Consider the following 15,755-nt stretch of genomic DNA (forward strand, 5'->3'; position numbering starts at 1 on the left):
TATGTTGAAAGAAAGTTCAAGACTCTTTACCTTAATAAAATTTGTTTCTAGAAGTGAAAATATAATTGCTTCTCTTGCATACATGCTGCACATAAAGATTTTATTTTCTTCATTAGTACAAGTGAGTAGATCTTTTTCTTCTCTCCTTGGAGTCTTAGTCTTTGGTATCAACCAATAATCAATCCCCATGCAGATAAAATGAGTTCTCATCTTATCCTTCAAACTATCATAGTTGTATTTGTCAAATTTCACACTTTCCTTCCTAAATGTCATGGATCTCTTCAAGATGCTAAGATTCCTTATCAAAGACCTAATTTTTTGGTACCAATTATTAGAAAATAAAGTTCATCCACACAAGTTCAAGCTAATATCCAAGTTATTAAACCCAACTTCAATAACCCAAATAATGAAGCATATCAAGAGATAAACCATACAAAGTGACACAAGGATTTGTTAACTAGGGAAACCCTTGATTAGAGAAAAAACCCCAGTGGGGATGACACCAACAAGATGATGCACTAATGTAAATGCTCCTTGTTAAAGGATGTGATCCTGCTAGCAACCAATTACAATGCAACTGGTATATTAGTCCTTGTTAGGATACTTTGAACCCTTATCAAAATGTTCCAACCTTGTTGAAGGCTGATAGGAATACAATTAACCCCACTATCCAAATTACTTCAGTCAACAATGAACAATAGATCTTCAGGATAACAAATCCAAAAGCTGAACTGACCCATATTGCAAGTCAATTGATAATACATTTCCTTTGGAGTTTCCAATCCAACATCCAAATTCATCTCTTCTCTTCTCTAATAAAGTCACATCCTAAATACATATCTATCATGCAATAACCATAATACACAACCACACTTACCACCAAGGAAAGCATCTTTCTTTATACTTTGTCCTAATAACTAAATAGGTTGACCTATTAAGACTTTACCAATATACAAGATTATATAAGACATTGTTAAGGAAAGCAAGCCTTATCAAACATTATTACAATTATTACAATAATATTTACACACATTACATTACACTTAACACTTTTCCAATGATGAATGACAAGTTACACGAATAAAATAATTTTCCAGTGAAACATATCACACAGTTTGCATCCATGGCATCTCTAAAATGGTCTTCAAGTTATGCAAACATAAAAATAACATCAAAAAAATGTCTTTAGCCATTATCCAATCTTGATAAATTTAATTCAACTTCAAAGATAAGATCCAACCAATTTACCAACAAGTATCTCTATTAGAATTTCCTGCACATTGGTTTGCTAACAGTGTTCATCAAACAAACTGTAACTCATCCAACACTAAATATAAATGAAAGAAAAGATAGATGTAGCATCTAAACTCATCTATGAACATAATCCTAATCTCACATAACTTTTTATGTGCCAAATTTTATTGACTCCATAAACCTTTGTAATGTACAAAATCCATATTTGTCATGATCCAAAACATATATGTTGTCATCAATGATAAAACATGTCATCAATACAACACATTGCCAATACATCCAAGTGCTAGCCATACCTATATTCCCAACATCCCTAGTTCTCTTTCATTGTTTCCTAATGGGATTTTTTTGGTCACAAAAGAAAATACCTTTTTAATGCTTGATATGGGAGTAAACCATAATCATTTATCATCTCTCTTCTTTTTTGTAGCCACTATAGATTTGAATTTATGTTTATCGGCTGTAATCCAACCATTTTTATGGTTTTTCTATGAAGAAGGCTGAGAGATTTTTGCTAAAGAATAATTTCAATTCTTTGATAATGATAATCTAGTTTCTCATTTTGATAACCAAAATTTACTCTTGAAGACCCAAAGCTTTTACTTGTAAACTTCTGAGGTTCATGATCCCTCCTATCCTCTAGTTGAGTAAGGGAAATTAATTTCTTTGATTGCAAATTATAGAAAACCTGATGTCCAGATCCTTTATAGTTGGAGGCTTAGGGTTTCTCTAGCTATTAAATGCAAGTTGAGGAAAGCAAGTCACATCTTTTGTATGTCTTTCTGATATTTTGATTGACAAAAAATTAAATGGTGGTGATTCATTTTATTTAAAAAAATCTTGGAAATAATTACATGTACTTATCCCTTATTTAAATTGATTTTTTGCATTTTTTAAAAATTAAAAAAAGATCAATCATCTTTCACATTAGCGGATTGGATAGTAGACTATGTGCAAGATATTTTCTTAAAACTAATTTTGAGCATGATAACCTTTCATTGTTAGCTACATTGTTATATTAGAGCCACATGAAAATTTTAGAAGTGAACTCATGTATGTATGTATGTATGTATGTATATCTATATATATATATGTATATATATATGTATGTATATATGTATGTATATATATGTATATATGTATGTATATATATATATGTATGTATGTATATATATATATATATATATATATATATGTATGTATATATATGTATGTATGTATATTTTTGCAAGCCATAATCAAATTTGAATGAGGCATTAGATATGAAGGTTGGCTAAAAAAAATTAAAAATGAGAAAAATAAATACAATATTTTTTTTTTTAGGATGGGAACCACATGCTTTCTTTAGGCATATTGGTTGTTGGAAACTTAAATTGGAATAATTGTTGTGTTATCATTGATATGAAAGGTATTCGTGTGACAATTTTCTATCTAATCTAAATGTCATATCTATTTGATTGATGCAGAGGATTTAAGAATTTGTTCACAGCAAAAGCATCTAGAGGAAAGATTGAGTTATGAATAGGAAACTACAAATGAAAATTTGATTAGTTGGACTTTGACAAGAAAAAGTGATTATTTAAATCATGGTTATAGAGGAGAAGATGGTAATGTTCAATTCTTGAAGGTGCTAGCAAAGATAGATCACCTATATAGGCTTTACCGAGAAATAGAGTAAAAGGCTAAGAAATTTTGGTGTACATGCCAGGTGATGCTAGTGTCAACCAAGCCACAGTAAGTGTTGAGAAAATTTAGTGTTGACTGAGCATTAGTATCGACCCAGTGATAGTGTTGATGCTGGGAAAGAAGTCTTATAGTGATTGAGCAATTTTAGTGATGACTGAGTGTTAGAACTTAGTGTTTGTCAAGGAACAACATTTTAACTATTTGCAAGGAATAATTTCCAGCTAACTAAGCTGGTTTCTTAGGATATGGAAAGCATTTTGAAGATAAGGATCGATGAGTTGGATCATTAAATTGCAAGAGAGACTTAGGTAATCGATCCAAAAGATGAATTCAAGGAGAATTTTCTAGAAAAGAAGAAGATAAATAGAATGTTGATCAAATACATTGTATTTGATGAATCAAATTATGAACCCTAAAATTGAAGATGTTGATTAGGTAGAAAAAGATCATAATTACCTATTTAAGGAGGTATAGAGGTGAACTTTCAAAATGTGTGCATGGAAGGGAGAGTAGAGTGCAAAGCAGTTGTGTGCGTGTGAAGGGGTTTCCATAGATTTGAATTTTTTACTGATGTTGTTGACTAGCCAATCTAAGTAGAAGGCTTAACTGAGTTGAGAAGAAATGAAGAGTGATTTCTTGAAGGGTTTCCAAGTGAGTCTGAGATTATGATGATAATGGAGGCCAGACAGTGAATTAGTATGAGGAGATGAAAATGAAAAGTGAGTTGTACTAAATAGATCAAACTTTTTGTTACTTTCTAAACATTGTAAACAATATTTGAAATCCTTTAATCAAGGTTGACCTAATAGTCATAGGGAACTAACAGTCTACGTAAATCCTTTAATTGGGTGACATTCTAATGGAATGTTCTAAAGTCCTCTAACAAGGCCACTCCTAATAAGGTGATTACATCCTTTAACAAGTTTACATTTAATAGTGTGTATTATAACCTTTAAAAGGGTTGGCTCTTAACAAGGCTCACTTCAAAAGAGTGAAAATTGGTGACATGTTGCTCGTGGTTTTTCCCAAATTGGGCTTCAATGTCAAATCTTAGTATTAAACTTGTGTGGATGTTATTATGATTCTTTATTGATTTAAGTTTACATTATGAAATTATTTTATTTTAATAATAGTGGAAAACCAATTTAATGTGCAAATAGTTTACAATAGAGGTCGAGCATTGGAATGATAAGATCTAAAATTGTTAAAAAGTGTTTGTTTGTTCAATTGGTGCATCTAGACCTTGGATAAATGGTTCACCTCGATCTTAGTTATTCTAACTATTCTAATAATTGGTATCAAAGAATTGGTGCCTATAGAGAGAAGTTTGAAGGTACTCAAAGCTAAATATCATGACATACAAGAGAGGTACCAAAGTTGAACAAAGAAAAATTTCCTGCATGGTAAAAGTTGATGAGGCTACATATAGCTAGTATTGGTGATGTTGCATTGGAGATTTTGGACAATGCATATGTAGACATAACAATAGTTCCTCTGACTACTCAACAACTAAAAGAAAATCAAGATCATAATCAGTCAATGTTGGAGATTCCTTTAGCCCTAAGTTATATTGAGTTTGATGACCTAAATGAGTGCAAGAGTTCAAAGGAAATGTGGGATAAACTAAAGACCAACTATGGAGGAGATGAAAATGTCTTGAGAGCCATATTAGAAAGTCTAAGAGGTAATTTTGACAAAATGAGAATTACAGAAGTTGAGAACATAGTGCAATATTGCATAATAATTAGGAAATTGTCAATGCTATTAAAGGATAAAATGGAAATATTAAAGATGAAACAACAATAAAAAAGGTATTGAGAACTCTACTTCCTATTTAGATTATTAGGGTTTCTATAATACAAGAACTAAGATGTATACCAAGTAATAAACTAACTCTATAAGGGTGATTGGTAGGCTTACTACTTTTGAGATGTCAAATGTTGATAATTACACTCCTACTACAATTGAATATGTGTTTAAATCACAACTAGTTCTTAGCAAGAAAGGAAAAGAAAAACATGTGAAAAATATCTGAGACTTCAAGAAGAACAAGGACTACATAGAAAAAGGTAAGAAATATTTTTATATTGCTAAAGAAGAAACTGATATTGAATCTAAAAGTAATGATGAAGAGGTAGTCTATGTTGCTATAAAAGAAGATTCTAATGAAGATGAGAAAACTTCTTTAAACTCTTATGTGAACAAAAGTGATGATGGATAATTGATAGTGTTTAATCAAACCACATGACTAGTGATAGAAGTAAATTTGAGAAAATTGGACCACACAAGGATGGCTATGTTAAATTTGGTAATGAAGTTCAATGTCTTGTGAAAGGAAAAGGGACAATTCAACTAACTGGTAAAATTAAATGTGACAATGTTTACTAGGTTGAAGGACTTAACTATAATTTTTTGAGTGTTTCATAGTTAAAAAAATCAAGTTAGAAAGTTGAATTCCATCTTAGAAAGGCCAAAATATTTGATGTTGATGGTTTATTGGAAGTGGTGATAAAACACGAGGTAACTTGTTGTACCTAGATTTATCTAATGAGACATGTTTGTTTGCACTATATGAATATATTTAGTTATGGCACAAAAGGTTATGTCATGCAAAATTTAACAGTTTGGTTACTAGTAGTAAAATAAAAAGAGTAAGAAGTTTCCCAAAAGTGAAGAAACCTAACAATGCTATGTGTAAATAATGTCAATTAGGACAAATGACAAAGCCTAGTTTCAAGAGCAAAACATATTCATCTGATGACATTTTGGAATTGGTTCATACTAACTTATATGGACCTATTAGAGTTCAAAGCTATTATATTTCATTCTATTTGTTGATGATTACTCTAGAATGATGACTGCGATGTTTCTTAAAGAAAAAATTGATGCTTTTCTCCTATTTAAGTGGCATTTGGCCAAAGTTGGAAAGGGAGACATGGAAGAGTCTAAAGTTCTTGAGATCTGACATAGGTGTTGAATTCATTTTTAATGATTTCAACATATTTTGCAATGACAAAGGAATAAAAAATAGATGTTTGCACATAGTACCCCTCCTCAAAATGGAGTATCTGAAAGGAGAAATAGATCAATCATGGATTGTGATAGAAAATTGAGGACAAAGAAGAATATGTCTTATAAATACTAGAGAGAGGATGTAAGTACAACTATTTATACTCTAAACAGAGTCTAAGTCAAGAAAGGTACAAATGCTACACCTTTTGAATTGTTGTGTGGATATGCACCTAATATGAAATATTTCAAAGTTTTTGGAAGAAAATTTTACATACTTAAGGACAATAGGAATGGAAAAATTGATGCTAAAAGTGATGAAGGTATATTACTATGATATTCCACCAAGAGTAAAGCTTATAAGTGTTTGAACTCTAACACTAACAAAGTTGTGGAAAGTGCAAATGTGAAAGTTGATGAATACATAGAGAAAAATGAAGTTGAATGCAAGAAAGAACCTAAAGATTACAATTCATTCATACATGTGAATGATAGTGCTCCAAGAACTCCACCTAAACAAGATATCAAAGTTGTAGATCCTCAAAAGACTAGGAATGCCAAGTTGCAACAACTAGTTGTTGAGTAGCAGACTATGGGTGTTGAGAAACATATAGATGATGTTGAGTCATAGAGAGAGGAAGATGAACAAAAGGAAGACAATTCCAAGCATGCAAAACATGAACTAGAACCTGAACAAGAAAGAGATAATGAACTTGAAACTATTTTTCAAGATGAACCTATCGAAGAACAAAAAAGGAAAGAGCTCATGTTAGAAAAATATGTGAGAAGACATCATGGACCTTAAAAAATCATTGGAGATAAAGAATATAATGTTATGATAAGAAAAACACCCAGAAGTGATACATGGTTACTTTTTAAGTTTGAACCCAAAACTCTAAAAAATGCTTTGGAGAATGAAGATTGGATACAAGCTACGAATGAAGTAATTAATAGATTGAAAATAACAAATCATGGTCTCTAACACCCAAACCTAAAGACAAAATTTTGATTGGAACAAAGTGGGTATTTAGGAACAAGCTATATGAGAAAGGTGAAGTGACAAGGAATAAAGCTAGATTGGTATGCAAAGGCAATGTACTACAGGAAGGTGTTGACTATGGGGAAACATTTTACCCTATAGCTAGATTAGAAGGAGTAAGAACACTGCTTGCATATTCTACTTATAAAGGATTCAAAGTATATCAAATGGATGTCAAATCTCAATTTTTGAATGGGATACTTGAGGAAGAAGTATACATAGATCAATCTGAAGGATTTGTGAACCCTAACAAGAAGAACAAGGTATGCAAGTTCCACAAATCTTTATATGGTTTGAAACAAGCCCCTAGAGCATGGTATGAAAGAGTGCATAATTATTTGGTGAAGATTGGTTTTGCAAGGACAAATGATAAAAAAATCTATATTTAATGACTAGAATTAATAATGAGATATTGTTATCTAAAATTTTTGTTGATGATATCATATTTGGGGAAAATGAAGCATTATTCAAAACTTTTGTTGATGAAATGAAGAAGGAATTTGAAATGTCTATATTTGGTGAGATCAAATTCTTTGTTGATTTACAAGTATATCAAATGAAGTAAGGTATCTTCATTAGTTAGTCTAAATATATCAAGGAAATACTGAAAAACTTTTGGGATGGAAGATTCCAAACTAGTAGGAACACATATGGTTACTAGACAAAATCTATCTAAGAATGAAAATTCTACTGATGTGAGCCAGACACAATATGGATCAATGGTTGGTAAACTACAATATATTTTTCATAGCAGAATACATATTGCATTAGCTATTGGGATAGTTTCTATATTTTCAACAAGTCCTAAGGAAAATCATATGATGGCAGTAAAGAGAATATTGAGATATCTTAAAGGAATAGAAGACTATGGATTGTATTACGAGAAGAATGATAGATTTTAACTAAAGGTATTTACTAATTTTGATTGGGCAAGAAATGTTGATGACATAAAGAGCACAAGGAGTGGTGCATTCTTTCTAGGAAAGAAATTAGTTTCATGGACAAGCAAGAAGGAGAACTACATTTTCCAATCAAAAACTAAAGTTGAATATGTGGCAACAAAAGTAAATTATTCAAATATTATTTGGATCAAACAATTGTTTTGATTAAGTAAAAATAGGTTTTGAAAGGACCCAAAACCTTTTACAAAGTAACAAATAGATAAGAAGAGAAAGCCCACAAGAAATTGTGCATGAACACCACACAAGTAGACAAGCTAGTACACAAAACAAAAAAACATCAGACAAGAAGGACAACAAAAAGACAACATAAAGACAACATCATGACAACTATAAGGTCTTTAGTAATTCAACAGACTGATCAGATGGATGTTCCTATTTGTAGTAGAAGTCCTTAGCTCATCAATCTCTTTGTCATCCACAACCTCTACCTTCTTTGAATTTTCCCTTGTGCTCTTGTTGGGTCCTTGACCATCTTTCATATCCTTTTTACTCTATATTCTCCCCTATTCTATCTTATTCAACAAATTATTAATGTTCTCCATGATAGCTTTCAACATTGAAGAACTTTGATTAGCAAAATTCCTTAACCCATTCTAAGTATTATCAACTCTATTCTTAATGGTATCCACATTCTTCTACATGTCCTTCAAAACTTGTTCCACAACTCTATTTCTTGCTTCAAGAGGTGGCACTCTCTTCATCAAGTTCTTAATTTCTTCAACATTCTTAATAACCTCCAAGTGTTGGCCTAAAGTCAACTCACCTCTACTAGTCTTTCTCAAATGTTCAAATTCCCTTCTTATATCCTACATATTTTCCTTTATATTGTTGATGTCCCTTCTCATCTCACTAGCATTGCCAAACACACCCTTAATATGCCCTTGATCATCCTGAAACTAGTCTGGTTCAGATTTTCCTTGTTAATGTCTAGATTATCTTTCCCAAGGTCAACATCCTCAATGCCTTTATCATTATACTTCCCATGAAACAAAATCTTATTGCCTTCCAGGTACTTTTCCTTTTTTTGGATTAGAAGATCATCATCCGAGGGGATGTTCAAACATTTCTCATCCTTCTTTGAACTACTTATGGTGTTAAATCTACTAGTTTTTCCCCTAGTCTTCTTCCCTTTTTCCTCTTCAAAATCCTCATCTATCCTAGTCTTCGTATCATAATCCACTTCATTTCTTTTCCTTTTTTGAGAAGAGGATCAAACAATTGTTTGAAAGGTATGAAGGAATACATTATTGATCCAGTGGATATCTATTGTGATAACACAAGTGATATTAATATATCAAAAAACCCTATTATACACACAAACATAAAGCATATTGCAGCTATCAAGTATCATTACTTGAGAGAGCTAGTTCAAGAGAAAGAAGTGAAATTGGAATATGTGAACACAAAAGAGAAATATTCTCATATATTCACTAAAGCTTTACCTATGGAAGCTCATGAATATCTTAGAGTTAAACTGGGGGTGATTCCCTAAACAAAGCAACTTAAGCTATAGAGAAGCATTATATCAAATGTGCTAAAGAAACTTTTTTCACAAAAGCTTGCACCCTTGTCCAAAGTCTTACCTAAGGAAAACCTCATAAAACATGGAAACAACCTCCAACCTATGAGACTTGAACTATGAGGTTGAGTCTCTAAAGAAGGTCGGCTTCCTCTACTATTAGGATGCACTTAAACTATTATTGAAGAGAAAAGGGGGAAGGAATACATGAAAGTAACTACCTAATCTATTCTAATGAGGTGATGCACCAAAATAGGGTGTTCAGACCAATATCTACCCATACATGCATAGTATTATTACTTTGACAATCCAAAGATATAAAGATTCAAACTTGCTTTAATCTATAAACTACATAAAGATCAAACAACCACATGAGTGATATGAGGAAAAATGCTTCACTTCTTATCATGCACATGCCAAAGAGATATTGAAAATATAGATTCTAGATATTCACAGTATGTCAAAGAGAGGTAGAAAAGCTTGCACAATATGATGACGGTTAAAAGAGATAAGGCAGAAAGTCATATAATTCAGAGGAAAAGAGAGAATTTATAGTATCAAGCCAAGGCAATGCTAGGGAAAATAGAGAAGATCTGACCCTAAGAAAGAGTACATTATTTTCCTTTGTAGTGCCAACATAACTTGGATAAATTCCTTTATAAGAAAAAAATCAACCACTACAATTAAATCTTGAGAGAATAATCACTGCAAAACTGAAAAGATCTAATTATGGTGTAAATCCATACATGAGAGGATCACTTCTTTACCAAAAAAATCTCTGGGAGGTTAGGAGCGATAGTCATTTAATCTCTAATTGAATTAATGGATCCACCAATGGTGGTGGAGTATCTCTTTGCATTTATCAATCCTAGGGATCAATGAAAGTGGTTACAAGAGATTGGAAAGATCGAATTCATCATTCAAGGAATTGTTTATGTTTCCACCAACTTCCAAATCGATCATGAATTTTGGTCAATTGAGGTTTAACCATCAAGTCCTACTACATGGACCAAATATTTATTACCATTATGCTACTCTGTCAATGGTTGGATCTTTATGACTTGCGGTTGACCATTCACGATCATAGCCTCACCACCACCTTACCTTAATAACTGTTATTGCTTGCAAAACTGTGACCACTACTTCATTTCTTCCTTGCAACCTACTCTTAACATTCCTTGTCAATCATCATGACCTTGCAAAGATTGAGTTTTGACCACATCTACACTACCACCACTTTAACCCAAGGTTACTTTCCTAACCCTTGTGACCAAGTGAAACAAGAGTAACTACTCAATCACAACTCAAAACTTAGGCAATTCTTGACTTGTGGCAATCATGTGCTAGTCGTAGATCTAGATGATCTAACAGTGCAAGATATGTCTTTGAAGCATTGAAGATCTACCCCTTTTGCACCATCATAACTTAAACCATAGCATGTCAATATCATCATGTGATCAAGAAAAAACAAAGAAAAGTGCACCTTCGCCACCTTGACCCTAGTTGGTGCTTAACAAATCACGACTATCTTAATCACATAGTTGTGATTTAAAACATTCCAAGGCATAATATATGATATAACCAATGCTTAATTCAAATCCCTAGGTGACCATTGGGTGATTTATCATTTAAATTTGATTCTTTGGTGGGAGGGAATTTTGGCTAACAAAAGCTATCCTACACATTGATGTAGACAATTCTACTTTAGGAGTTTCCTAGGCAGTAGTGAAGAAAAAGAATAATATATCATATCAGTCATATGAAGATGACAGACGAAGAATTTAGACTTGACATGTAATTATCTACATAATCAAGATGTATGAGCAAGAGATAGTGTCTTTGACATTATTGTCAAAGAGGAAGTGATTACTTAGAGGGTGATTAGAGATATGCATCAGAATGAAACTAAATATATTAATAAAAGATATAATACATTGAGAGTGTTACTCAAAGTTTATACAATTTGGATTGTATAGTAAGCTGAAATATTTTTTCAAATATTTTTTGAGGTGTTTCCATCAATGCCAAAGAGGGATATTGTTGGAAACTACAATTGGACCAATTGTTGTGTTATCATTGATGTCAAAATATATTGGTGAGACAGTTTGCTCTCTGATCTAAATGTCATATCTATTTGATTGATGAAAAGGATATGAGAAGTTGTTCATAACAAAATCATCTAAAAGAAAAATTGAGTTATGAAGAGGAAACTATAAATGGGCATTTGATTAGTTAGACTTTGACAAGACAAAGTGATTATTTAAATCATGATGATAGAGGAGAAGACAGTAATGTTCAAATCTTGAAGGTTTGAGAAAAGACAGATCACTTATATAGGCATGACCAAGAAACCAAGTAAAAGACTAAAAAATTTTGATGTACATGCCTAGTGATGTTAGTGTCAACCAAGGCATGGTAAATATTGAGAAAATTCAGTATTGATCGAGCATCAATACTGATTGAGAGAAAGCGTTGATGCCAAGCAAGAAGTCTTATAGTGACTAAGAAATTTAAGTGATGATCGAGTGTTAGAACTTAGTATTGGCCAAGGAAAACCATTTTAACTATTTGTGAGGAATCACAATTTTGAATCGACTAAGTTGATTTCTTGCGATATGGAAAGTGTGTTTAAGATAATGATTGATGATTTGGATCATTTAATTTCAAGAGAATATTAGGTACTTGATCTAATAGATGAATTGAATGAGAAGTTTTTGTTGAGCTATCATTTTTCATGATGCTTAATGATAGGGATCCCTTCAAACTCCTCTCTTGAAAAGCTAATCTAGGATCAACTCCAAGGTTTCAAGAGATCTTGCTACCTACTAGAATCTGCTCAGTAGAAGATAAATGTGAGTGTTCATGAGGAGGTCTTTCCTAGTTTGACAAATTTTGAATAAGATGTTGAATCTTCTTGCTATCTCAAAAAAAAGTAACCATATGAAAAGAAATTTTTTTTTGTACTTTTCTATTTATAATGAATGGATTTTTAACTATGCAACTATATGAATTCCTAAATTAACCAAGTGTTTGTAAAAGAAAATAACAAAGATAGGGTAACAAGAAGTTTAAGCAAATGACTTGAAAAATAAATCCCTAATGGACATAAGCCACAAAAACAACATGTATGTGAGTTAAGCCTTTGAAAAGATTAGTAGGTAAATAATGAAAATAGGAGCAGTGCTTCCTTAATTCCACTGATGCAATCATCGATAGGAATTCAGTAACTGTAAAATGTTTCACTTCTCATCAAATTGCAAGGCCGCAAAAGGTGCACTGATGTGAGAAAAAAAGCTATGTAGGAAAAATAGGTGATCTCTTCTCCAACTAAGTACGCCAACAAAATGTGTAAACAAACAAAAAATACTAGAATTAAAAGATTGCACAATTAGATCAACACAACAAAACTATTGGCTCCATTATTATCATGAACAAGAATCCAAAAAATTAACACACTCTAGAAAGAATAACTACATTAAGAATGAGAGTACCAATAGCATATATTATTGTATCAAAGTAATAGCTTGGAATACATATTTAATTCCTCAATCTATAGGAAATATTCTCGTCGATTTTGTGTTGAGAGTGAGAGATCTCTTCACACAAATATATGCTTCTAAACTAATAAAATAAATCTATCTATGTACAAACTAACTCTCTAAATGGTGCTAAGTAGGACTCCACCCTTTTTTATATCATTTAATGGGTGCATGAGCCTTTACATGTCTTAAAACAAAGAAATCATGAGAAAATAAGAAGAAGAAAGCCATCAGATGATGTAGGAGTCTCTAGAGATGCCAAAAATAGAAGCTCAACCTTCTCTGGATGTTTGTAGGAGTTGAACTATCATTAGAATACATTTCTAGAGTATAGAAAGCTCTAAATTTAGAACTAGTAGTTAACTATTGGTGCACCTTGGGCTTCTCCAAAAACTTCTAGTGCACCTTTGGAGAAGTTCACCTTGCACACCTTTGGAGAGGCCCACCTTGGGAGATAGGGCTCAAAAAATGCAAAATTTTCCCAAGTGTCAATACTGAAATTCTATCTTCTAGATTTTATTCCCCTTCATACTAGAGTTATGTTTGGATGTTTTCTCTTGAATTTCTCTATGATATCCATCACTTGGGTTGCATCGAAAAAATCTGAACCATCATACTTATCTTTTACTATTTTTCACAAGTCTCTAGAAAGTCTTTGAGCTTTATATCCAATTCAAGTAATGCCTCCTCAGTCTTAAATGCTTGTCTAATATCTTCATTAGCTAAAGCTTCAAGAAAGATCTTTCAAAAATATTCAACGACTATTTGCACCAGTAGGAGTTTATCTCTTGAATCATCTTCGAAAATGTCAAGGCATGCATCACTATAATACTTCTTTGCTTCCAAAATTTTCTTTTGAGTTTGATCCTTGAGCTTATGAATATCCATGTGTAATGTCTCCATTACTTTATTACCATCCACAATCTCATTAATCCAATCATCTATCTTATCTAACTCATCCTTTGTATATATATCTATTAACATATGATACCTCTGACCTTTTATTGACTGCAATGCTCAAAGGTCATTTGCCCAGGTATGTACCTTGTCCATCAATCCAAATTCCTATTTTAAAATAGCAACCAGTTTCTCCACATTATTCTTCATATGGTGCAATAACTTAAGGTTCCCCTACATTATCTGCACACCCTTTTCATCAAAACATTCTCACCATAATTGATAAGCCTTCAAAAATGGATCCACCTATATAATTGGCCTCTCTTTGTCTCTCTTCTCTAAAGTTGCTTCAAGGGTGGCCTTCGGATTATCTAGGCCAATAGGACCAACCACTTCATGCAACTAGCCTCTTAGAAGCTCATTCTATTTTTAGAGTCTCAACAATTCAGGCTCATCTTTTTCCAAGTGGTTAAACACTTCTTTAATTCCTGTGGTGACCATCAATTTAGTTGTGTCCACAATTGGCTTTCCCAACAAGACCTCTTTAATCCAATAATATTTTGTGGTAAGATCTTAAATATCTACATGCAGAGGAGGGATGGCAATGTGACTGAACAAGTCTTAATTTTGATTTGTCATAATAAAGTCCAATATTCATGCATCACATGTAGGTAGCTCAGGTTTCTTTAGGATTTCAACTAATTCTTTCATTCCATCTATTAGCAATAGGGATTACTGAGAGGGGGGTGAATCAATAATCTACAAACTTTAATCACCAACTGGATATTATTACTTACTTTAAACCATGCACAACAAAGAAATAAAGTAGTGTTGAATAGTAACTATAACAATGCACAAAGGTCACTCATAACACCATATTTTGTTAACTAGGGAAACCCTGGCCAAGAGAAAATCTTGGTGGGGATGATACCCACTAGATAATATACTGATATATAAGTTGCTTGTTAGAGGATGGACCCTATTGGGAGTCAATGAGAAAATTTAGTATAAGTAGTCCCTATTAGGAGACTTTGAATCCCTATTAGGAATTGTAGTACAGTGAATTCAAGATGAGCCCACTGCCCAAACATGCACTTCAAATTATAAGTACAGCTCACTACTCAAACAAGTAATCAGATTGAACATAATTACTATACCTTCTTCCTCAACTAATCTCTGATCTTTAGCTTGATCACAGATCACCAAATAGCTCATATAAAACTTCACATATATTACTTTCATAGTAAGTTTGTACATCACAATATTCGCACAACTTACATCACAATTTCACTTCTTATCACATGTCCTTTGCATAAATACCATGCCTTTACACAAATTTTTTCTTGGTTGGCTAAGAGCACAATCCATTTTTCCATCTTAGAGTAGACATATAGGATTTCATCCCTAATTGGATAAGTAATTATCTTGTAAACAAAACAATTCTTTTCTTCAATTTTGCTGTCATGTTTCACTTCAAACATGATTATCTATGTTCAGTACAATCCATACTGACTTCTGAGGTTATACACATCATCACCAACATGTATTCTATCTCCATGTAACTTTTCTAGTCATAGCATGACATTAGCAACAAGTTATAAGCAAAACAATACACTATTGTAAACCTAATTCTATACTTAGACAATTTTTTGATTACCAAACACTAAGTATCTTTATTTCTGAGGTTTCCTATGAACATGTACATCATGTGTTGCCATAAATGACAACAATTAAATATCATTATTAGCCAATTGTCAACACCCTCCTCCTCACTACAATATAATTTCCTTTTATTCCTAACCATCACCTCCTTATTCAACCATCTTGGAGTAGTTTCAATCAGAGACTTA

The sequence above is a fragment of the Cupressus sempervirens genome, chromosome 10 (assembly GCF_028749045.1).
Source record: "Cupressus sempervirens isolate cs-2001-9-10 chromosome 10, ASM2874904v1, whole genome shotgun sequence".
Lineage (NCBI taxonomy): Eukaryota > Viridiplantae > Streptophyta > Pinopsida > Cupressales > Cupressaceae > Cupressus > Cupressus sempervirens.